Raw genomic sequence first — 26,339 nt, forward strand, 5'->3', positions numbered from 1 at the left:
AAAAATGAAACAGAAAGAAGATACAGAATATTATCAAACATGGAATCTATTTTATCAGTGGTTGGAAAAAAGGGGGTGGTGATTAAGAATGTAATATGTATTGTTAACCAAATTAAATACCCAGACAACACGATGTTTATTAAGCACTAAGAAATGTAGTTTTCGAGCCGCTCCTCGATCGCGGGGCGGCTCTACAGGCGGCGGGGCTGGCGGTCTTTAAAGAAACACCGCCGTCGCCGAGGCTCGCAAACCGGAAGTCCTCGAAAACTCCAAAATCTTGAAGATTGAAGGAGAAGAGATAGCAGGGTACAGGTTGAGCCCCTGTAACCCCCCAGGGAACTGTTTCTGGGGAGGAAACAGGCGTGGCTCCCTTCCAACCTGCTGAAACTCCGGGCGGCGTGGGACGTTTCTGCTAATTAGCAGAACAAGCCGGCAGCAGCAAACTCTTAAAGCGAAAGGAACTAATTTTAACAAACAACGGAAATATCAACTTGAATCCAGAAACTTGAAAACTGCAAGTATCAGTGCTTTGTTGACTTTCTAATTTAAAAGAGAAAGTGAGTGAGTGAAAGTGATTTGAAAAAAAATGGCGCCCAGCATTTGAGTTAACGAGCTAATGAAAGTGGATTTGTGAAGCCTTCCTGCTTTGTTACAAAGTTATAAAGCTGCTACAAAGTTGCTCTATCTAAAGAAAAAATTTCTTTTTCTAAAATTTGACTTTGTTTTACTTCAGTTTCACTTGATTAAATCTGGGGGACTTTTTTAGAAGTTTCTGTGGAAGAGGGAAAGGAAAAGGAATTTCCCTCTTCAGAAAAACTAGCTTACGTGGCACGATGGCTTCAAAGAAGCAGGAAGGGAAGGCAACAGGGGGGGGATCCCCCACACACAAACATGAAACGCAGCTTCCCCCTGCTCAACAGTTACAGACTCAAAAAAGAGAATTTGATGTGGGAGATTTAAAAGAATTTATTTCTAAAACTCTGGATGATAAATTTCAAAAATCTCAACAGGAGATAGATGACAAACTTCAAAAATCACATCAGGGGATAGATGATAAACTTCAAAAATCACACCAGGAATTTATGCAGGAAATTAATGAAGTTAAAGATATGGTGAAACAGAATCAAAACAAGGTGACCAAAAAAATATCAGAAGTGGCATCTGGCCTGGCAGAATTTATTGGGAAAGTTGATTTTAAAGTTGAAGAACTTAAATCAGAAGTTAATGTAAAGATGAAAGACAATGATTATAAAATTGCTGATGTTGACAATAAAATGCAGAGAGTTGAAGACGAGATTGTTATGATACAATTCAGGGCAATGGAGTTCGCTATACGGCTTCGGGGAATTCGATAGGAGGAAAGACAGGATTTGAGACAAGTCTGTTCTGAGGCCTTGGCTAAGATTCTACAAGTTAATCCTGATGTGGTTTTTCATAAAATAGACAAAATTTACAGAGTGAACTCTTGGGTGGCCAGACAAAGACAATTACCTAGAGATGTGGTCATATATTTTACAGAAAGAGAAATAAGAAATGATATCCTGCAAAAATCCTTTTACACTTCTGTACAAGTTGGGGGCTCACGAATTGGAATTTATAAAGAATTGCCTCCTAAAATGTTGAAAGCTAGAAAAGAATTTGGCTTTCTTGTTAAGGAATTGCAAAATTTACAGATACCCTTCCAGTGGGACGCACCAGCTGGGATAATTTTCAGATACAAAGGAGAAAGATGCCGTTTGAATACCGTGGAGAAGGCACAACACTTTTATACTACTATTCTTAAGGAAAGAACACCATCTCCACGTACATCTACAGTTTTGGAGATTAAAGAGAGTGAAGAGAAGCAACCTCAACGAGAATTGCAAGAACAGTCCAAGCAGGAATTAGAAGGAGTGCAAGGTGCAGAAGGAGGTTTTTTGGATGAGCCCTTGCTGGAATCTTCTCCAATTTTGGACTCGGTTCGGATGATTGAATCTAAGGATCAACGTATAACTAGAGCTCAATCTAAGTTACTTAAACAAAAGCAACAACAACAACAGGAAAGACAAGACAAGGAGGCAGTTAAGAGTGCTGCACAAGAGATTGGAGCTATGGGAGGAGCGAAATCGAAGCTTTCGGATGATCTTCAAGTATTTTGCTCTGTGCTCCGAAAAGAGGCTCATGACCTTTAAGTGTTTATCTTGGAATGTTAATGGGTTGAATTCAGCACAGAAAAGGAAGAAATTATTTACATATTTGAAACAATTTAATAATGATATAATTTGTTTACAAGAAACGCATATTACAACTCAAGATCAAAAATATCTGATAAACTCCAAACTAGGAACACATTTTATATCTTCAACTTCGCAAAAAAAGAATGGTGTGGTTATCTATGTAAATAAAAAATTAACAGCTAAAGTTATAGAAATAGATGAAGATGGTAGGTTTGTAGCAATTGAATTGCTTACGGCAAAGGGCCAAATTCTTTTGATTGGAATTTATGCTCCCAATCAACAACAGGACTATTTCTACAAGATGCTACATACTAAAATACTGCAATGGGATTACAGATCTATTTTAATTATGGGAGATTGGAATGGAGTAATTGATTCTAAATTAGATAAAAAGAGTTTGGCAAAGTCTAGAATCAGACTACCACAGACTTTTTTTGACATGAAAGAAGATATGGAACTAAAAGATGTTTGGAGAATACATAATCCAAAAGAACTGGACTACACTTTCTTTTCTGATAGACACAGATCCTTCTCTAGGATTGACTTTATCTTGTTGTCAGATGATTTACATGTCAAGACAAAAAGAACAAAGATTTTTCCAAGAACTTTGACTGACCACAGCCCAGTATGGATAGAAATTGAGATGGATAAGGTTGAGAGACGTTCCTGGAGATTAAATGAGAACTTGTTTAGATATGAAAAAAATACAACAGAACTTAAAAAGCATCTGAAAGAATTTTTTGAAATAAATCTGAATAAAGGTACCCCAATTGAAATTGTCTGGGACGCAAGTAAAGCTTATATGAGAGGGGTACTTATCTACATGAACTCTAAACATAGACTGTTTCGACAAAAGAAAAGATCTGAATTGGAAATAGAAATAAAGAATAAAGAACAGTTACTTATTAAAAATCCAACAGATGAAAGAATAAGCAGTGCTATAAAACTTTTGAGAGACCAATTTCAAATGCTTATGGCGGAACAAGTTGCAACAAACCTACAATATGCGAAGCATAATACATTTTGCAATGCTAATAAACCGGGCAGATGGTTGGCTTACACATTGAGGAAAAAACAAAACTTGGTTACAATATAATCAATTACAACTGAGATGGAAAGAGGACCAAAAAACTGGTATTATGTTGCATGAGGAAGAATTGGTTAGACATATAAGAGAGAAAGGTCCAATGCATATCAAAAGGCTTTATAATGTTTTGCTAGAAAGAGATTCAGAAACTGAACTAGTTAAAGACTGTATGATTAAGTGGGCACAGAATTTTGAAGAACCAGTGATGCTGGAAACATGGGAAAAAATTTGGGTTCAGAATGTTAAATTTACACAGTCGCAGAGCCTGAGGGAAAATTTCTACAAAATGTTTTATAGATGGCATTTAGATCCCAAAAAGTTGTCATGTATGTACCCTAATGTTCAGCCAAAATGTTGGAGATGTGAATGTTTGGATGCTACGTATTATCATGTTTGGTGGACCTGTAGGAAAGTTAAGGCTTTTTGGATAAAAATTTGGTGGGTCATGCAGAATGTTTTGAAGAAAAAAATTCAATTTTCTCCACAATTGTTTTTACTGGGTATAGTTAGGGGTTTTACATTGGGTGAAACAAAATTGATATTGTATATGATAACAGCAGCAAGATTGTTGATAGGTAAATACTGGAAGAATGAAGCTTTGCCCACTATTGAGGAATGGACTTTGAAGATGGCCAGTTTTGCAGAGATGGTGAAGATTTCAGCATATTTAAAAGATTGTTCACAAGAGACTTATGAGTGGGAATGGAAAAGGTGGATAGAATATGTTCAGAACAAATATCAAACTAGAAAGTATCAAATAGCTTTTACTTGAAAATAATGTACTAGAAATTTTTTAAAGTAATGAGATAAAGAGAAAATCTATACAGGGGAGGGAGGGGCTCAAGTTTATATATAAGTGTTATATTATATTATGTTATTATATTAGGGTTCTTCATGATTATGAGTATATTATAGGGAAGTCAGGGGGGAGGGGAGGGTTAGGGAGGGTTAGGGAGGTTGGGAAGTTTGGGGGGAGGGGAGGGTTAGGGAGGGTTAGGGAGGTTGGGAAGATTGGGGGGGGAGGTGGGGGGAAAAAGGGGTGAAAATGTAATTGTAAAACTTTTGCAATAAAAAAAAAAAAAACAATGGATAAACACAAATAAATGGAGGAAACTCCGGAGGCAAAGAAGAGCGGGAATTTTGAATAGATTAAGGAAAAGTGGAATAAAAACTCCTCTCCGTTCAATATTTCTGACTAATTTACGTTCACTCGCTAATAAGATGGATGAATTACTTCTTTTAAATAGATGCAATTCTGATTTTTACAACTCAGCAGCTCTCTGCTTCTCTAAAACCTGGCTAAATGAGTCAATTGACGATAGCAGCCTGCATATTCCAGTATTTCAGATACAACAATCAAACAGAATTGCAGAAACATCTGGTAAAAAGAAGGGAGGAGGCTTATGTTTGTATATCAATGACCACTGGTCCAGAGACATAACTATACTAAAGAAATACTGTGATGTGGACTTAGAGACATTAATTATCAATTGCAAACCATATTATTCCCCACGTGAGTTCTCCTCATTTCTCCTTATTGCTGTGTATGTTCCTCCACAAGCTTGTGTAAACAATGCATTACGAACTCTAGCTGACCAGACTATGTGGGCTGAAGTTAAATACCCAGACTCTCTTCCAATTATTTTGAGAGATTTAAACAAAGCAGACTTAAGGAAAGAGCTACCAAAATATTTTCAGCATGTCAATTGTCTCACAAGAGGCAAGAATACTTTAGACCATTGCTACACAACACTAAAAGATGCTTATCAGTCTTTACCATGAGCAGTTGTGGGACACTTTGATCATTGCATGATTCACCTTGTACTTGCTTACAAAGACTTAAAACCATGAAACCAACAATTACATCAGTGAGGACTCGGACTGAGGAGGCAAAGCTAAAGCTACAGGCTTGCCTTGACTGCACTGATTGGAATGTTTCTGAAGATACCTCTGCAGACTTGGATGAACTCACAGACACTATAACATCATATGTCAGTTTTTGTGAAGACCTATGTGTGCCAACCAGAAACCTGCGAATATACAGTAACAATAAACCTTGCTTCACAGCTAAACTTAAGCAACTATGTCATTCCAAAGAGGAAGCCTACAGAAACGGTGATAGAATGCTGTACAATCAGGCCAGAAACATATTAACAAGGGAGATCAGAGCAGCAAAAAGGAGTGTCTGAAAAGCTGAGGAATCAGTTCTCAACAAATGAACCAGCAAACATGTGGAAAACTCTTAAAAATATCACCGGTTACGGTAAACCTTCTTCCCAAGCTGAAGGAAATCAACAACTGGCAGATGACCTGAATGTGTTTTACTGCAGGTTTGAGAGAAAACTACTGCCACCCATCTCCACAATCCCCATCTCAGACACACCAACAACAGCTAAGCCTCCTACAATCTACCCACCACCTCTGGTTGGGCCCACCATTTGTGGTGATTACAGAGAATGAGGTGCAAAGCCTATTTTACAGACAAAAGCCAGTAAAAGCACCAGGTCCAAACAATCCTTCTTGCTTAAAAACTTGTGCTGACCAACTGGCCCCCCATCTTCACCCGCATCATTAATAATAATAATAATAATAATAATAATAATAATAATAATAATAATAATAATAATAATAATAATAATAATAATAATAATAATAATAATAATTATTTTATTTCTATACCGCCCTTCTCCCGAAGGACTCAGGGCGGTGTACAGCCAATTTAAAAACACAAGACACAACAATAATTAAAAATTAAAATAATTAAATAGATTTGGCCGATTTAAAACCCCAAAAATTTAAAATACCCCAATTTAAAATTATTAAGTTGATAGCCCGGCCTGGCGGAACAACAGGGTCTTCAATGTGCAACGAAACACCCGGAGGTCGGAGATCTTGCGTATTTCCGGGGGCAGTTCATTCCACAGGGCTGGGGCTCCCACAGAGAAGGCCCTCCCCCTGGGTGTCGCCAGCCGACATAACTTGGCTGATGGCACCCTGAGGAGACCCTCTCTGTGGGAGCGGACTGGTTGGTGGGAGGCTATTGGTGGCAGAAGACGGTCTCGAAGGTACCCGGGTCCTATGCCATGGAGCGCTTTAAAGGTGGTAACCAACACCTTGAATCGCACCCGGAAGACCACTGGGAGCCAGTGCAGCTCGCGCAGGAGGGGTGTCACGCGGGCACAACGAGTTGCGCCCATAACCACCCGCGCGGCCGCATTCTGGACCAGTTGGAGCCTCCGAGTGCTCTTCAAGGGGAGCCCCATGTAGAGAGCATTACAATAGTCCAGCCGGGAGGTGACAAGGGCATGAGTGACCGTGCGCAAGGCGTCCCGGTCCAGAAAGGGCTGCAACTGGCGGATCAGGCGAACCTGATAAAAGGGCCCCCTGGCCACAGCCGTCATATGCTCTTCTAAAGACAGCCGTGCGTCCAGGAGGACACCCAGATTGCGAGCCCTCTCTGTGGGGGGCAAAGATTCACCCCCAATAGTCAGCGATGGCACCTGCTGACTATATCGGGACGCCGGCAGCCACAGCCACTCGGTCTTGGACGGGTTGAGTCTGAGCCTGTTCCTCCCCATCCAGACCCGCACGGCCTCCAGGCAGCGAGACATCACATCAAGGGCATCGTTGGGGTGGTCTGGGGTGGAAATGTACAGCTGAGTATCATCAGCGTACAGATGACACTTCACCCCAAAACCACGGATGATCTCACCCAGCGGCTTCACATAAATGTTGAACAGAAGGGGCGAGAGGACCGACCCTTGTGGCACTCCCCATGCGAGATGCCTCGAGGTCGACCTCTGCCCCCCTGCCAACACGAACTGCGAGCGGTCGGAGAGGAAGGAGGAGAACCACCGCAGAACGGTGCCCCCTATTCCTAACCCTCTTAACCGCCGCAGCATGATACCATGGTCGATGGTATCAAAAGCCGCTGAGAGATCTAATAGGACTAGGACAGAGGAGCAACCCCTGTCCCGAGCCCTCCAGAGATCATCCACCAACGCGACCAATGCCGTTTCTGTGCTGTGCCCCTGCCTGAAGCCCGACTGGCACGGGTCTAGATAGATAGCTTCATCCAGGTGCCCGGGCAGTTGTCGTGCCACCACACTCTCAACAACCTTCGCCACAAAACGAAGGTTGGAGACCGGACGGTAGTTAGCTAATTCAGCCGGGGTCCAGGGAAGGCTTCTTGAGGAGGGGCCTCACCACCGCCTCTTTCACTAATAAATCACTAGAGATGTGCTATGTTCCTTCCTGCTTCAAATGCTCTACTATCATCCCAGTGCCGAAGAAACCCTCCATCAAGGAACTGAATGACTTCAGACCAGTTGCTCTAACATCTGTAGTTATGAAGACCTTTGAAAGACTAGTGCTCGGCCACCTGAGAACAAGCACGGATCCACTGTTAGACCCCTTGCAATTTGCCTACCGAGCAAATAGATCGACAGATGATGCTGTTAATATGACTCTGCACTACATCCTACAACATCTTGAATCTCCAAAGACCTATGCAAGGGTCCTCTTTGTAGACTTCAGCTCAGCATTCAATACCATCATTCCAGATAGTCTTCTAACTAAACTAAATCAGCTAGCTGTACCTGACCACACTTGTAAATGGACCATAAGCTTCCTAACAGACAAGAAGCAGCAGGTGAAGCTAAGCAAAATCAGATACCTGCACAATTAGCACAGGAGCCCCCCAGGGCTGTGTGCTCTCTCCACTTCTCTTCTCTCTATACACCAATGACTGTATCTCAAAAGATCCCTCTGTTAAAATACTGAAGTTTGCAGATGATACAACAGGGATTGGTCTCATTCAAGACAATGATGAATCTGCATACAGACGGGAGGTTGAATAACTAGCCTTGTGGTGCAACCAGAACAATCTTGAACTAAATACACTCAAAACCATAGAAATGGTGGTGGATTTTAGAAGAAAACCTCCTATACTACCACCTCTTACAATACTAGACAACACAGTATCAACAGTAGAGCCCTTCAAGTTTCTAGGTTCTATTATATCTCAAGACTTAAAATGGACACCTAACAACAAAAACATCATCAAAAAAGCTCAACAAAGAATGTTCTTTCTGTGCAAACTCAGAAAGCTCAAACTGCCCAAAGATCTGCTGATTCAGTTCTACAGAGGAATTATTGAGTCTGTCATCTGCACCTCCATAACTGTCTTGTTTGGCTCTGCAACCAAACAAGACAAACACAGACTTCAACGGATAATTAGAACTGCAGAAAAAACAATTGCTACCAACCTGCCTTCCATTGAGGATCTGTATGCTGCATGAGTCAAAAAGAGGGCTGTGAAAATATCTACAGACCCCTCATATCCTGGACATAAATTGTTTCAACTTCTACCCTCAAAACGACGCTATAGGGCACTGCACACCAAAACAACTAGACACAAGGACAGTTTTTCCGCGAATGCCATCACTCTGCTTAACAACTAATTCCCACAACACTGTCAAATAATTTACTAAGACTGTATTAGTATTATTATTCTTTTCCTTACTAGTATCTATCTCTTCCCACTTATTTATTTATTTATTTTTATTTATTTTATGCAATTTATATGCCGCCCTATCTCCGAGGACTCCGGGCGGCTCACAACGGTAAAATGCATAGTTCCATTAAAACGATATAAAATTAAAATCCAATTTAAAACAGTTTAAAATTCATTAAAAACCCCCCATCAGTCCAGGCTATGGAACAACCAGGTCTTCAACTCACGGCGGAACGAGCGAAGGTCAGGGGCCATCTGGAGCTCCAAAGGAAGTTGGTTCCAGAGGGTGGGTGCGCCCACAGAGAAAGCTCTCCCCCTGGGGGTCGCCAGCCGATACTGTCTGGCCGACGGCACCGTGAGGAGGCCCTGTCTGTGGGAACACACCGGGCGATTGGGGATTGTCGCTGGCTGCAGGGGGTCCGACAGATATCCCGGGCCTAGGCCATGAAGGGCTTTATAGGTGATAACCAGCACCTTGAACCTCACCCGAAGGGCAACCAGTAACCAATGCAAGCCGCGCAGGAGGGGTGTAACATGGGAGTGTCGGGACGCTCCCATCACAACCCGCGCGGCCGCATTCTGCACCAGCTGAAGCCTTCGAGTGGTTTTCAAGGGCAGCCCTAGGTAGAGAGCGTTGCAGTAGTCAAGACGGGAGGTGACCAGCGCATGAGTAACGGTGCGTAGGGCATCTTGGTCCAAGTAAGGGCGCAACTGTCGCACAAGGCGAACCTGGGCAAATGCCCCCTGGTCACGGTAGTCACATGGTCTTCCAGAGACAACCGTGAATCCAGGAGGACACCCAAGTTGCGGGCCCTATCCACAGGGGGTAACACCTCACCCCTGATGGTCAACGATGGAATACCTCGCTCGGAACAAGATGCTGGTACCCACAGCCACTCGGTCTTGGCAGGGTTGAGTCAAAGCCTGTTCCTCCCCATCCAAGTCCGTACCGCTTCCAGGCAACGGGACATCACGTCGAGGGCATCACTGGGCTGGTTTGGGGTGGATATAAAAAGCTGGGTATCATCAGTGTACTGATGATACCGCACCCCAAAACCACAGATGATCTTCCCAAGCGGCTTCATATAGATGTTGAACAGGAGAGGTGAGAGGACCGACCCCTGGGGCACCCCACAGGTGAGGTGCCTCATAGCCGACCTCTGCCCCCCTGCCAACACCGCTTGCGTACGGCCCGAGAGATAGGAGGAGAACCACTGTAAAACGGTGCCTCCCACTCCCAACCCCTCGAGCCGTCGCAGCAAGATACCATGGTCGATGGTATCAAACGCCGCCGAAAGATCCAAGAGGACCAGAACAGAGGAATATCCCCTGTCCCGAGCCCTCCAAAGATCATCCACCAGTGCGACCAATGCCGTCTCCATGCTGTACCCCGGCCTGAAACCCAATTGGTACAGATCCAGGTAGTCTGTATCCTCCAGGGCCAATGGGAGCTGCCGTGCCACCACGCTCTCAACAACCTTCGGTACAAAGTGAAGGTTGGAGACCGGATGAAAGTTATCCAATATGGTTGGATCCAAGGCAGGTTTCTTGAGGAGGGGTCTCACCACTGCCTCTTTCAGGGTGGCAGGGAAGATCCCCTCATCCAAGGATGCCATTATTACTGCCTGGATCCAATACCGTGTCACCTCACGGGCCGCATAAGCTAGCCAGGAGGGACACGGGTCCAGTACACACGTGGTGGCACTCAACCTTCCCATGATCCTGTCCACTTCCTCAGGGGTGACAGGATCGAACTCTTCCCAGATCCCAAGACTAGCTGCCTCCTCACCGTCAGACCCTGCCCAGTCAGAGTCCAGACCATCCCGAATCCGAGCAATCTTATCCAGCAGATGCTGACTAAACTCCTCGGCGCGTCCCTGCAAAGGATCGTCCCCCGCCCTCCGATTTAGGAGGGAGCGGGACACCCTGAACAGGGCAGCCGGGTGATTATCTGAGACGTGATGAGGGCGGAGAAGTATTCCCGCTTTGCCACCTCCATCGCCACCAGATAGGATCATGTGAACAATCTCAACTGGGAACGGTCGGATTCGGAACGGCTGGCTCTAGGCCTCTCCTACGGCGCTTCATCTCCCGGAGCTCCTCCGTGAACCAAGGAGCCAACCATGTTACTATAACCATGTTGCTTGTAACTTTCAATTACATTGTTTTTATTTGTTTCCTAGTACAATTTGATAGCTTATTAGTAACCCTGACTATCACTAAGTGTTGTATCTTTTTATTCTTGATGAATGTATTTTATTCACCTTATGTACACTGAGAGCATATACACCAAAGACAAATTCTTTGTGTGTCCAATCACACTTGGCCAATAAAGAATTCTATTCTATTCTATTCTATTCTATTCTATTCTATTTTTATTAGGTATAATATCAGGTAAACTTGATAAGAAAAGTATGTATTTAATATTGCACATCTTGACAGCAGCGAGGATTGTATTTGTGCAATGCTGGAAAAATGAAGAAACACGAGATGAAGAAATAATTAGGAAGATACTAGAGTGTACAGAAATGGACAGACTGACATTAAAAATGAAACAGAAAGAAGATACAGAATATTATCAAACATGGAATCTATTTTATCAGTGGTTGGAAAAAAGGGGTGGTGATTAAGAATGTAATATGTATTGTTAACCAAATTAAATACCCAGACAACACGATGTTTATTAAGCACTAAGAAATGTAGTTTTCGAGCCGCTCCTCGATCGCGGGGCGGCTCTACAGGCGGCGGGGCTGGCGGTCTTTAAAGAAACACCGCCGTCGCCGAGGCTCGCAAACCGGAAGTCCTCGAAAACTCCAAAATCTTGAAGATTGAAGGAGAAGAGATAGCAGGGTACAGGTTGAGCCCCTGTAACCCCCCAGGGAACTGTTTCTGGGGAGGAAACAGGCGTGGCTCCCTTCCAACCTGCTGAAACTCCGGGCGGCGTGGGACGTTTCTGCTAATTAGCAGAACAAGCCGGCAGCAGCAAACTCTTAAAGCGAAAGGAACTAATTTTAACAAACAACGGAAATATCAACTTGAATCCAGAAACTTGAAAACTGCAAGTATCAGTGCTTTGTTGACTTTCTAATTTAAAAGAGAAAGTGAGTGAGTGAAAGTGATTTGAAAAAAAATGGCGCCCAGCATTTGAGTTAACGAGCTAATGAAAGTGGATTTGTGAAGCCTTCCTGCTTTGTTACAAAGTTATAAAGCTGCTACAAAGTTGCTCTATCTAAAGAAAAAATTTCTTTTTCTAAAATTTGACTTTGTTTTACTTCAGTTTCACTTGATTAAATCTGGGGGACTTTTTTAGAAGTTTCTGTGGAAGAGGGAAAGGAAAAGGAATTTCCCTCTTCAGAAAAACTAGCTTACGTGGCACGATGGCTTCAAAGAAGCAGGAAGGGAAGGCAACAGGGGGGGGATCCCCCACACACAAACATGAAACGCAGCTTCCCCCTGCTCAACAGTTACAGACTCAAAAAAGAGAATTTGATGTGGGAGATTTAAAAGAATTTATTTCTAAAACTCTGGATGATAAATTTCAAAAATCTCAACAGGAGATAGATGACAAACTTCAAAAATCACATCAGGGGATAGATGATAAACTTCAAAAATCACACCAGGAATTTATGCAGGAAATTAATGAAGTTAAAGATATGGTGAAACAGAATCAAAACAAGGTGACCAAAAAAATATCAGAAGTGGCATCTGGCCTGGCAGAATTTATTGGGAAAGTTGATTTTAAAGTTGAAGAACTTAAATCAGAAGTTAATGTAAAGATGAAAGACAATGATTATAAAATTGCTGATGTTGACAATAAAATGCAGAGAGTTGAAGACGAGATTGTTATGATACAATTCAGGGCAATGGAGTTCGCTATACGGCTTCGGGGAATTCGATAGGAGGAAAGACAGGATTTGAGACAAGTCTGTTCTGAGGCCTTGGCTAAGATTCTACAAGTTAATCCTGATGTGGTTTTTCATAAAATAGACAAAATTTACAGAGTGAACTCTTGGGTGGCCAGACAAAGACAATTACCTAGAGATGTGGTCATATATTTTACAGAAAGAGAAATAAGAAATGATATCCTGCAAAAATCCTTTTACACTTCTGTACAAGTTGGGGGCTCACGAATTGGAATTTATAAAGAATTGCCTCCTAAAATGTTGAAAGCTAGAAAAGAATTTGGCTTTCTTGTTAAGGAATTGCAAAATTTACAGATACCCTTCCAGTGGGACGCACCAGCTGGGATAATTTTCAGATACAAAGGAGAAAGATGCCGTTTGAATACCGTGGAGAAGGCACAACACTTTTATACTACTATTCTTAAGGAAAGAACACCATCTCCACGTACATCTACAGTTTTGGAGATTAAAGAGAGTGAAGAGAAGCAACCTCAACGAGAATTGCAAGAACAGTCCAAGCAGGAATTAGAAGGAGTGCAAGGTGCAGAAGGAGGTTTTTTGGATGAGCCCTTGCTGGAATCTTCTCCAATTTTGGACTCGGTTCGGATGATTGAATCTAAGGATCAACGTATAACTAGAGCTCAATCTAAGTTACTTAAACAAAAGCAACAACAACAACAGGAAAGACAAGACAAGGAGGCAGTTAAGAGTGCTGCACAAGAGATTGGAGCTATGGGAGGAGCGAAATCGAAGCTTTCGGATGATCTTCAAGTATTTTGCTCTGTGCTCCGAAAAGAGGCTCATGACCTTTAAGTGTTTATCTTGGAATGTTAATGGGTTGAATTCAGCACAGAAAAGGAAGAAATTATTTACATATTTGAAACAATTTAATAATGATATAATTTGTTTACAAGAAACGCATATTACAACTCAAGATCAAAAATATCTGATAAACTCCAAACTAGGAACACATTTTATATCTTCAACTTCGCAAAAAAAGAATGGTGTGGTTATCTATGTAAATAAAAAATTAACAGCTAAAGTTATAGAAATAGATGAAGATGGTAGGTTTGTAGCAATTGAATTGCTTACGGCAAAGGGCCAAATTCTTTTGATTGGAATTTATGCTCCCAATCAACAACAGGACTATTTCTACAAGATGCTACATACTAAAATACTGCAATGGGATTACAGATCTATTTTAATTATGGGAGATTGGAATGGAGTAATTGATTCTAAATTAGATAAAAAGAGTTTGGCAAAGTCTAGAATCAGACTACCACAGACTTTTTTTGACATGAAAGAAGATATGGAACTAAAAGATGTTTGGAGAATACATAATCCAAAAGAACTGGACTACACTTTCTTTTCTGATAGACACAGATCCTTCTCTAGGATTGACTTTATCTTGTTGTCAGATGATTTACATGTCAAGACAAAAAGAACAAAGATTTTTCCAAGAACTTTGACTGACCACAGCCCAGTATGGATAGAAATTGAGATGGATAAGGTTGAGAGACGTTCCTGGAGATTAAATGAGAACTTGTTTAGATATGAAAAAAATACAACAGAACTTAAAAAGCATCTGAAAGAATTTTTTGAAATAAATCTGAATAAAGGTACCCCAATTGAAATTGTCTGGGACGCAAGTAAAGCTTATATGAGAGGGGTACTTATCTACATGAACTCTAAACATAGACTGTTTCGACAAAAGAAAAGATCTGAATTGGAAATAGAAATAAAGAATAAAGAACAGTTACTTATTAAAAATCCAACAGATGAAAGAATAAGCAGTGCTATAAAACTTTTGAGAGACCAATTTCAAATGCTTATGGCGGAACAAGTTGCAACAAACCTACAATATGCGAAGCATAATACATTTTGCAACGCTAATAAACCGGGCAGATGGTTGGCTTACACATTGAGGAAAAAACAAAACTTGGTTACAATATAATCAATTACAACTGAGATGGAAAGAGGACCAAAAAACTGGTATTATGTTGCATGAGGAAGAATTGGTTAGACATATAAGAGAGAAAGGTCCAATGCATATCAAAAGGCTTTATAATGTTTTGCTAGAAAGAGATTCAGAAACTGAACTAGTTAAAGACTGTATGATTAAGTGGGCACAGAATTTTGAAGAACCAGTGATGCTGGAAACATGGGAAAAAATTTGGGTTCAGAATGTTAAATTTACACAGTCGCAGAGCCTGAGGGAAAATTTCTACAAAATGTTTTATAGATGGCATTTAGATCCCAAAAAGTTGTCATGTATGTACCCTAATGTTCAGCCAAAATGTTGGAGATGTGAATGTTTGGATGCTACGTATTATCATGTTTGGTGGACCTGTAGGAAAGTTAAGGCTTTTTGGATAAAAATTTGGTGGGTCATGCAGAATGTTTTGAAGAAAAAAATTCAATTTTCTCCACAATTGTTTTTACTGGGTATAGTTAGGGGTTTTACATTGGGTGAAACAAAATTGATATTGTATATGATAACAGCAGCAAGATTGTTGATAGGTAAATACTGGAAGAATGAAGCTTTGCCCACTATTGAGGAATGGACTTTGAAGATGGCCAGTTTTGCAGAGATGGTGAAGATTTCAGCATATTTAAAAGATTGTTCACAAGAGACTTATGAGTGGGAATGGAAAAGGTGGATAGAATATGTTCAGAACAAATATCAAACTAGAAAGTATCAAATAGCTTTTACTTGAAAATAATGTACTAGAAATTTTTTAAAGTAATGAGATAAAGAGAAAATCTATACAGGGGAGGGAGGGGCTCAAGTTTATATATAAGTGTTATATTATATTATGTTATTATATTAGGGTTCTTCATGATTATGAGTATATTATAGGGAAGTCAGGGGGGAGGGGAGGGTTAGGGAGGGTTAGGGAGGTTGGGAAGTTTGGGGGGAGGGGAGGGTTAGGGAGGGTTAGGGAGGTTGGGAAGATTGGGGGGGGAGGTGGGGGGAAAAAGGGGTGAAAATGTAATTGTAAAACTTTTGCAATAAAAAAAAAAAAAACAATGGATAAACACAAATAAATGGAGGAAACTCCGGAGGCAAAGAAGAGCGGGAATTTTGAATAGATTAAGGAAAAGTGGAATAAAAACTCCTCTCCGTTCAATATTTCTGACTAATTTACGTTCACTCGCTAATAAGATGGATGAATTACTTCTTTTAAATAGATGCAATTCTGATTTTTACAACTCAGCAGCTCTCTGCTTCTCTAAAACCTGGCTAAATGAGTCAATTGACGATAGCAGCCTGCATATTCCAGTATTTCAGATACAACAATCAAACAGAATTGCAGAAACATCTGGTAAAAAGAAGGGAGGAGGCTTATGTTTGTATATCAATGACCACTGGTCCAGAGACATAACTATACTAAAGAAATACTGTGATGTGGACTTAGAGACATTAATTATCAATTGCAAACCATATTATTCCCCACGTGAGTTCTCCTCATTTCTCCTTATTGCTGTGTATGTTCCTCCACAAGCTTGTGTAAACAATGCATTACGAACTCTAGCTGACCAGACTATGTGGGCTGAAGTTAAATACCCAGACTCTCTTCCAATTATTTTGAGAGATTTAAACAAAGCAGACTTAAGGAAAGAGCTACCAAAATATTTTCAGCATGTCAATTGTCTCACAAGAGGCAAGAATACTTTAGACCATTGCTACACAACACTAAAAGATGCTTATCAGTCTTTACCATGAGCAGTTGTGGGACACTTTGATCATTGCATGATTCACCTTGTACTTGCTTACAAAGACTTAAAACCATGAAACCAACAATTACATCAGTGAGGACTCGGACTGAGGAGGCAAAGCTAAAGCTACAGGCTTGCCTTGACTGCACTGATTGGAATGTTTCTGAAGATACCTCTGCAGACTTGGATGAACTCACAGACACTATAACATCATATGTCAGTTTTTGTGAAGACCTATGTGTGCCAACCAGAAACCTGCGAATATACAGTAACAATAAACCTTGCTTCACAGCTAAACTTAAGCAACTATGTCATTCCAAAGAGGAAGCCTACAGAAACGGTGATAGAATGCTGTACAATCAGGCCAGAAACATATTAACAAGGGAGATCAGAGCAGCAAAAAGGAGTGTCTGAAAAGCTGAGGAATCAGTTCTCAACAAATGAACCAGCAAACATGTGGAAAACTCTTAAAAATATCACCGGTTACGGTAAACCTTCTTCCCAAGCTGAAGGAAATCAACAACTGGCAGATGACCTGAATGTGTTTTACTGCAGGTTTGAGAGAAAACTACTGCCACCCATCTCCACAATCCCCATCTCAGACACACCAACAACAGCTAAGCCTCCTACAATCTACCCACCACCTCTGGTTGGGCCCACCATTTGTGGTGATTACAGAGAATGAGGTGCAAAGCCTATTTTACAGACAAAAGCCAGTAAAAGCACCAGGTCCAAACAATCCTTCTTGCTTAAAAACTTGTGCTGACCAACTGGCCCCCCATCTTCACCCGCATCATTAATAATAATAATAATAATAATAATAATAATAATAATAATAATAATAATAATAATAATAATAATAATAATAATAATAATTTTATTTCTATACCGCCCTTCTCCCGAAGGACTCAGGGCAGTGTACAGCCAATTTAAAAACACAAGACACAACAATAATTAAAAATTAAAATAATTAAATAGATTTGGCCGATTTAAAACCCCAAAAATTTAAAATACCCCAATTTAAAATTATTAAGTTGATAGCCCGGCCTGGCGGAACAACAGGGTCTTCAATGCGCAACGAAACACCCGGAGGTCGGAGATCTTGCGTATTTCCGGGGGCAGTTCATTCCACAGGGCTGGGGCTCCCACAGAGAAGGCCCTCCCCCTGGGTGTCGCCAGCCGACATAACTTGGCTGATGGCACCCTGAGGAGACCCTCTCTGTGGGAGCGGACTGGTTGGTGGGAGGCTATTGGTGGCAGAAGACGGTCTCGAAGGTACCCGGGTCCTATGCCATGGAGCGCTTTAAAGGTGGTAACCAACACCTTGAATCGCACCCGGAAGACCACTGGGAGCCAGTGCAGCTCGCGCAGGAGGGGTGTCACGCGGGCACAACGAGTTGCGCCCATAACCACCCGCGCGGCCGCATTCTGCACCAGTTGGAGCCTCCGAGTGCTCTTCAAGGGGAGCCCCATGTAGAGAGCATTACAATAGTCCAGCCGGGAGGTGACAAGGGCATGAGTGACCATGCGCAAGGCGTCCCGGTCCAGAAAGGGCTGCAACTGGCGGATCAGGCGAACCTGATAAAAGGGCCCCCTGGCCACGGCCGTCATATGCTCTTCTAAAGACAGCCGTGCGTCCAGGAGGACACCCAGATTGCGAGCCCTCTCTGTGGGGGGCAAAGATTCACCCCCAATAGTCAGCGATGGCACCTGCTGACTATATCGGGACGCCGGCAGCCACAGCCACTCGGTCTTGGACGGGTTGAGTCTGAGCCTGTTCCTCCCCATCCAGACCCGCACGGCCTCCAGGCAGCGAGACATCACATCAAGGGCATCGTTGGGGTGGTCTGGGGTGGAAATGTACAGCTGAGTATCATCAGCGTACAGATGACACTTCACCCCAAAACCACGGATGATCTCACCCAGCGGCTTCACATAAATGTTGAACAGAAGGGGCGAGAGGACCGACCCTTGTGGCACTCCCCATGCGAGATGCCTCGAGGTCGACCTCTGCCCCCCTGCCAACACGAACTGCGAGCGGTCGGAGAGGAAGGAGGAGAACCACCGCAGAACGGTGCCCCCTATTCCTAACCCTCTTAACCGCCGCAGCATGATACCATGGTCGATGGTATCAAAAGCCGCTGAGAGATCTAATAGGACTAGGACAGAGGAGCAACCCCTGTCCCGAGCCCTCCAGAGATCATCCACCAACGCGACCAATGCCGTTTCTGTGCTGTGCCCCTGCCTGAAGCCCGACTGGCACGGGTCTAGATAGATAGCTTCATCCAGGTGCCCGGGCAGTTGTCGTGCCACCACACTCTCAACAACCTTCGCCACAAAACGAAGGTTGGAGACCGGACGGTAGTTAGCTAATTCAGCCGGGTCCAGGGAAGGCTTCTTGAGGAGGGGCCTCACCACCGCCTCTTTCACTAATAAATCACTAGAGATGTGCTATGTTCCTTCCTGCTTCAAATGCTCTACTATCATCCCAGTGCCGAAGAAACCCTCCATCAAGGAACTGAATGACTTCAGACCAGTTGCTCTAACATCTGTAGTTATGAAGACCTTTGAAAGACTAGTGCTCGGCCACCTGAGAACAAGCACGGATCCACTGTTAGACCCCTTGCAATTTGCCTACCGAGCAAATAGATCGACAGATGATGCTGTTAATATGACTCTGCACTACATCCTACAACATCTTGAATCTCCAAAGACCTATGCAAGGGTCCTCTTTGTAGACTTCAGCTCAGCATTCAATACCATCATTCCAGATAGTCTTCTAACTAAACTAAATCAGCTAGCTGTACCTGACCACACTTGTAAATGGACCATAAGCTTCCTAACAGACAAGAAGCAGCAGGTGAAGCTAAGCAAAATCAGATACCTGCACAATTAGCACAGGAGCCCCCCAGGGCTGTGTGCTCTCTCCACTTCTCTTCTCTCTATACACCAATGACTGTATCTCAAAAGATCCCTCTGTTAAAATACTGAAGTTTGCAGATGATACAACAGGGATTGGTCTCATTCAAGACAATGATGAATCTGCATACAGACGGGAGGTTGAATAACTAGCCTTGTGGTGCAACCAGAACAATCTTGAACTAAATACACTCAAAACCATAGAAATGGTGGTGGATTTTAGAAGAAAACCTCCTATACTACCACCTCTTACAATACTAGACAACACAGTATCAACAGTAGAGCCCTTCAAGTTTCTAGGTTCTATTATATCTCAAGACTTAAAATGGACACCTAACAACAAAAACATCATCAAAAAAGCTCAACAAAGAATGTTCTTTCTGTGCAAACTCAGAAAGCTCAAACTGCCCAAAGATCTGCTGATTCAGTTCTACAGAGGAATTATTGAGTCTGTCATCTGCACCTCCATAACTGTCTTGTTTGGCTCTGCAACCAAACAAGACAAACACAGACTTCAACGGATAATTAGAACTGCAGAAAAAACAATTGCTACCAACCTGCCTTCCATTGAGGATCTGTATGCTGCATGAGTCAAAAAGAGGGCTGTGAAAATATCTACAGACCCCTCATATCCTGGACATAAATTGTTTCAACTTCTACCCTCAAAACGACGCTATAGGGCACTGCACACCAAAACAACTAGACACAAGGACAGTTTTTCCGCGAATGCCATCACTCTGCTTAACAACTAATTCCCACAACACTGTCAAATAATTTACTAAGACTGTATTAGTATTATTATTCTTTTCCTTACTAGTATCTATCTCTTCCCACTTATTTATTTATTTATTTTTATTTATTTTATGCAATTTATATGCCGCCCTATCTCCGAGGACTCCGGGCGGCTCACAACGGTAAAATGCATAGTTCCATTAAAACGATATAAAATTAAAATCCAATTTAAAACAGTTTAAAATTCATTAAAAACCCCCCATCAGTCCAGGCTATGGAACAACCAGGTCTTCAACTCACGGCGGAACGAGCGAAGGTCAGGGGCCATCTGGAGCTCCAAAGGAAGTTGGTTCCAGAGGGTGGGTGCGCCCACAGAGAAAGCTCTCCCCCTGGGGGTCGCCAGCCGATACTGTCTGGCCGACGGCACCGTGAGGAGGCCCTGTCTGTGGGAACACACCGGGCGATTGGGGATTGTCGCTGGCTGCAGGGGGTCCGACAGATATCCCGGGCCTAGGCCATGAAGGGCTTTATAGGTGATAACCAGCACCTTGAACCTCACCCGAAGGGCAACCAGTAACCAATGCAAGCCGCGCAGGAGGGGTGTAACATGGGAGTGTCGGGACGCTCCCATCACAACCCGCGCGGCCGCATTCTGCACCAGCTGAAGCCTTCGAGTGGTTTTCAAGGGCAGCCCTAGGTAGAGAGCGTTGCAGTAGTCAAGACGGGAGGTGACCAGCGCATGAGTAACGGTGCGTAGGGCATCTTGGTCCAAGTAAGGGCGCAACTGTCGCACAAGGCGAACCTGGGCAAATGCCCCCTGGTCACGGTAGTCACATGGTCTTCCAGAGACAACCGTGAATCCAGGAGGACACCCAAGTTGCGGGCCCTATCCACAGGGGGTAACACCTCACCCCTGATGGTCAACGATGGAATACCTCGCTCGGAACAAGATGCTGGTACCCACAGCCACTCGGTCTTGGCAGGGTTGAGTCAAAGCCTGTTCCTCCCCATCCAAGTCCGTACCGCTTCCAGGCAACGGGACATCACGTCGAGGGCATCACTGGGCTGGTTTGGGGTGGATATAAAAAGCTGGGTATCATCAGTGTACTGATGATACCGCACCCCAAAACCACAGATGATCTTCCCAAGCGGCTTCATATAGATGTTGAACAGGAGAGGTGAGAGGACCGACCCCTGGGGCACCCCACAGGTGAGGTGCCTCATAGCCGACCTCTGCCCCCCTGCCAACACCGCTTGCGTACGGCCCGAGAGATAGGAGGAGAACCACTGTAAAACGGTGCCTCCCACTCCCAACCCCTCGAGCCGTCGCAGCAAGATACCATGGTCGATGGTATCAAACGCCGCCGAAAGATCCAAGAGGACCAGAACAGAGGAATATCCCCTGTCCCGAGCCCTCCAAAGATCATCCACCAGTGCGACCAATGCCATCTCCATGCTGTACCCCGGCCTGAAACCCAATTGGTACAGATCCAGGTAGTCTGTATCCTCCAGGGCCAATGGGAGCTGCCGTGCCACCACGCTCTCAACAACCTTCGGTACAAAGTGAAGGTTGGAGACCGGATGAAAGTTATCCAATATGGTTGGATCCAAGGCAGGTTTCTTGAGGAGGGGTCTCACCACTGCCTCTTTCAGGGTGGCAGGGAAGATCCCCTCATCCAAGGATGCCATTATTACTGCCTGGATCCAATACCGTGTCACCTCACGGGCCGCATAAGCTAGCCAGGAGGGACACGGGTCCAGTACACACGTGGTGGCACTCAACCTTCCCATGATCCTGTCCACTTCCTCAGGGGTGACAGGATCGAACTCTTCCCAGATCCCAAGACTAGCTGCCTCCTCACCGTCAGACCCTGCCCAGTCAGAGTCCAGACCATCCCGAATCCGAGCAATCTTATCCAGCAGATGCTGACTAAACTCCTCGGCGCGTCCCTGCAAAGGATCGTCCCCCGCCCTCCGATTTAGGAGGGAGCGGGACACCCTGAACAGGGCAGCCGGGTGATTATCTGAGACGTGATGAGGGCGGAGAAGTATTCCCGCTTTGCCACCTCCATCGCCACCAGATAGGATCATGTGAACAATCTCAACTGGGAACGGTCGGATTCGGAACGGCTGGCTCTAGGCCTCTCCTACGGCGCTTCATCTCCCGGAGCTCCTCCGTGAACCAAGGAGCCAACCATGTTACTATAACCATGTTGCTTGTAACTTTCAATTACATTGTTTTTATTTGTTTCCTAGTACAATTTGATAGCTTATTAGTAACCCTGACTATCACTAAGTGTTGTATCTTTTTATTCTTGATGAATGTATTTTATTCACCTTATGTACACTGAGAGCATATACACCAAAGACAAATTCTTTGTGTGTCCAATCACACTTGGCCAATAAAGAATTCTATTCTATTCTATTCTATTCTATTCTATTCTATTCTATTTTTATTAGGTATAATATCAGGTAAACTTGATAAGAAAAGTATGTATTTAATATTGCACATCTTGACAGCAGCGAGGATTGTATTTGTGCAATGCTGGAAAAATGAAGAAACACGAGATGAAGAAATAATTAGGAAGATACTAGAGTGTACAGAAATGGACAGACTGACATTAAAAATGAAACAGAAAGAAGATACAGAATATTATCAAACATGGAATCTATTTTATCAGTGGTTGGAAAAAAGGGGTGGTGATTAAGAATGTAATATGTATTGTTAACCAAATTAAATACCCAGACAACACGATGTTTATTAAGCACTAAGAAATGTAGTTTTCGAGCCGCTCCTCGATCGCGGGGCGGCTCTACAGGCGGCGGGGCTGGCGGTCTTTAAAGAAACACCGCCGTCGCCGAGGCTCGCAAACCGGAAGTCCTCGAAAACTCCAAAATCTTGAAGATTGAAGGAGAAGAGATAGCAGGGTACAGGTTGAGCCCCTGTAACCCCCCAGGGAACTGTTTCTGGGGAGGAAACAGGCGTGGCTCCCTTCCAACCTGCTGAAACTCCGGGCGGCGTGGGACGTTTCTGCTAATTAGCAGAACAAGCCGGCAGCAGCAAACTCTTAAAGCGAAAGGAACTAATTTTAACAAACAACGGAAATATCAACTTGAATCCAGAAACTTGAAAACTGCAAGTATCAGTGCTTTGTTGACTTTCTAATTTAAAAGAGAAAGTGAGTGAGTGAAAGTGATTTGAAAAAAAATGGCGCCCAGCATTTGAGTTAACGAGCTAATGAAAGTGGATTTGTGAAGCCTTCCTGCTTTGTTACAAAGTTATAAAGCTGCTACAAAGTTGCTCTATCTAAAGAAAAAATTTCTTTTTCTAAAATTTGACTTTGTTTTACTTCAGTTTCACTTGATTAAATCTGGGGGACTTTTTTAGAAGTTTCTGTGGAAGAGGGAAAGGAAAAGGAATTTCCCTCTTCAGAAAAACTAGCTTACGTGGCACGATGGCTTCAAAGAAGCAGGAAGGGAAGGCAACAGGGGGGGGATCCCCCACACACAAACATGAAACGCAGCTTCCCCCTGCTCAACAGTTACAGACTCAAAAAAGAGAATTTGATGTGGGAGATTTAAAAGAATTTATTTCTAAAACTCTGGATGATAAATTTCAAAAATCTCAACAGGAGATAGATGACAAACTTCAAAAATCACATCAGGGGATAGATGATAAACTTCAAAAATCACACCAGGAATTTATGCAGGAAATTAATGAAGTTAAAGATATGGTGAAACAGAATCAAAACAAGGTGACCAAAAAAATATCAGAAGTGGCATCTGGCCTGGCAGAATTTATTGGGAAAGTTGATTTTAAAGTTGAAGAACTTAAATCAGAAGTTAATGTAAAGATGAAAGACAATGATTATAAAATTGCTGATGTTGACAATAAAATGCAGAGAGTTGAAGACGAGATTGTTATGATACAATTCAGGGCAATGGAGTTCGCTATACGGCTTCGGGGAATTCGATAGGAGGAAAGACAGGATTTGAGACAAGTCTGTTCTGAGGCCTTGGCTAAGATTCTACAAGTTAATCCTGATGTGGTTTTTCATAAAATAGACAAAATTTACAGAGTGAACTCTTGGGTGGCCAGACAAAGACAATTACCTAGAGATGTGGTCATATATTTTACAGAAAGAGAAATAAGAAATGATATCCTGCAAAAATCCTTTTACACTTCTGTACAAGTTGGGGGCTCACGAATTGGAATTTATAAAGAATTGCCTCCTAAAATGTTGAAAGCTAGAAAAGAATTTGGCTTTCTTGTTAAGGAATTGCAAAATTTACAGATACCCTTCCGGTGGGACGCACCAGCTGGGATAATTTTCAGATACAAAGGAGAAAGATGCCGTTTGAATACCGTGGAGAAGGCACAACACTTTTATACTACTATTCTTAAGGAAAGAACACCATCTCCACGTACATCTACAGTTTTGGAGATTAAAGAGAGTGAAGAGAAGCAACCTCAACGAGAATTGCAAGAACAGTCCAAGCAGGAATTAGAAGGAGTGCAAGGTGCAGAAGGAGGTTTTTTGGATGAGCCCTTGCTGGAATCTTCTCCAATTTTGGACTCGGTTCGGATGATTGAATCTAAGGATCAACGTATAACTAGAGCTCAATCTAAGTTACTTAAACAAAAGCAACAACAACAACAGGAAAGACAAGACAAGGAGGCAGTTAAGAGTGCTGCACAAGAGATTGGAGCTATGGGAGGAGCGAAATCGAAGCTTTCGGATGAACTTCAAGTATTTTGCTCTGTGCTCCGAAAAGAGGCTCATGACCTTTAAGTGTTTATCTTGGAATGTTAATGGGTTGAATTCAGCACAGAAAAGGAAGAAATTATTTACATATTTGAAACAATTTAATAATGATATAATTTGTTTACAAGAAACGCATATTACAACTCAAGATCAAAAATATCTGATAAACTCCAAACTAGGAACACATTTTATATCTTCAACTTCGCAAAAAAAGAATGGTGTGGTTATCTATGTAAATAAAAAATTAATAGCTAAAGTTATAGAAACAGATGAAGATGGTAGGTTTGTAGCAATTGAATTGCTTACGGCAAAGGGCCAAATTCTTTTGATTGGAATTTATGCTCCCAATCAACAACAGGACTATTTCTACAAGATGCTACATACCAAAATACTGCAATGGGATTACAGATCTATTTTAATTATGGGAGATTGGAATGGAGTAATTGATTCTAAATTAGATAAAAAGAGTTTGGCAAAGTCTAGAATCAGACTACCACAGACTTTTTTTGACATGAAAGAAGATATGGAACTAAAAGATGTTTGGAGAATACATAATCCAAAAGAACTGGACTACACTTTCTTTTCTGATAGACACAGATCCTTCTCTAGGATTGACTTTATCTTGTTGTCAGATGATTTACTTGTCAAGACAAAAAGAACAAAGATTTTTCCAAGAACTTTGACTGACCACAGCCCAGTATGGATAGAAATTGAGATGGATAAGGTTGAGAGACGTTCCTGGAGATTAAATGAGAACTTGTTTAGATATGAAAAAAATACAACAGAACTTAAAAAGCATCTGAAAGAATTTTTTGAAATAAATCTGAATAAAGGTACCCCAATTGAAATTGTCTGGGACGCAAGTAAAGCTTATATGAGAGGGGTACTTATCTACATGAACTCTAAACATAGACTGTTTCGACAAAAGAAAAGATCTGAATTGGAAATAGAAATAAAGAATAAAGAACAGTTACTTATAAAAAATCCAACAGATGAAAGAATAAGCAGTGCTATAAAACTTTTGAGAGACCAATTTCAAATGCTTATGGCGGAACAAGTTGCAACAAACTTAAAATATGCGAAGCATAATACATTTTGCAACGCTAATAAACCGGGCAGATGGTTGGCTTACACATTGAGGAAAAAACAAAGTATACGGACTATAGATAGTATTGATATTGGAGGGAAAGAAATTTTTCAACAAAAATTAATTAAAGAAGCTTTTGTGGACTATTATACCAAATTATATGCCAAGGAGGAGGTGCAGAATGGACTTATAGAAAAATACTTAAACGATAAAAGAGTTACAAAAATTACTGATCAACAAAAGGAAAGAATGAATTATCCTATAACAGAGGAGGAGATAATAGTAGCAATTAAACAGTTAAAAACAGCCAAAGCTCCTGGTACGGATGGTTTGACTGCAGTGTATTACAAAACCTTGCAAGCTGAAATGGTGGAACAACTTAGAGATTTATTTTG

At 42.4% G+C, this 26,339-nt stretch overlaps 1 protein-coding gene across 1 annotated transcript in view; it reads left to right on the forward strand.

The window, feature by feature from the left end:
* TOP2B (DNA topoisomerase II beta) overlaps positions 1 to 26,339 on the forward strand; it is a 251,965-nt gene that overhangs the window by 221,198 nt on the left and 4,428 nt on the right. The gene's annotated exons all lie outside the window — the stretch shown is intronic.

Source organism: Pituophis catenifer, unplaced genomic scaffold, assembly GCF_029215685.1.
Source record: "Pituophis catenifer annectens isolate HBS135680 unplaced genomic scaffold, rPitCat1.0.hap2 SCAF_5, whole genome shotgun sequence".
Taxonomy (NCBI): domain Eukaryota; kingdom Metazoa; phylum Chordata; class Lepidosauria; order Squamata; family Colubridae; genus Pituophis; species Pituophis catenifer.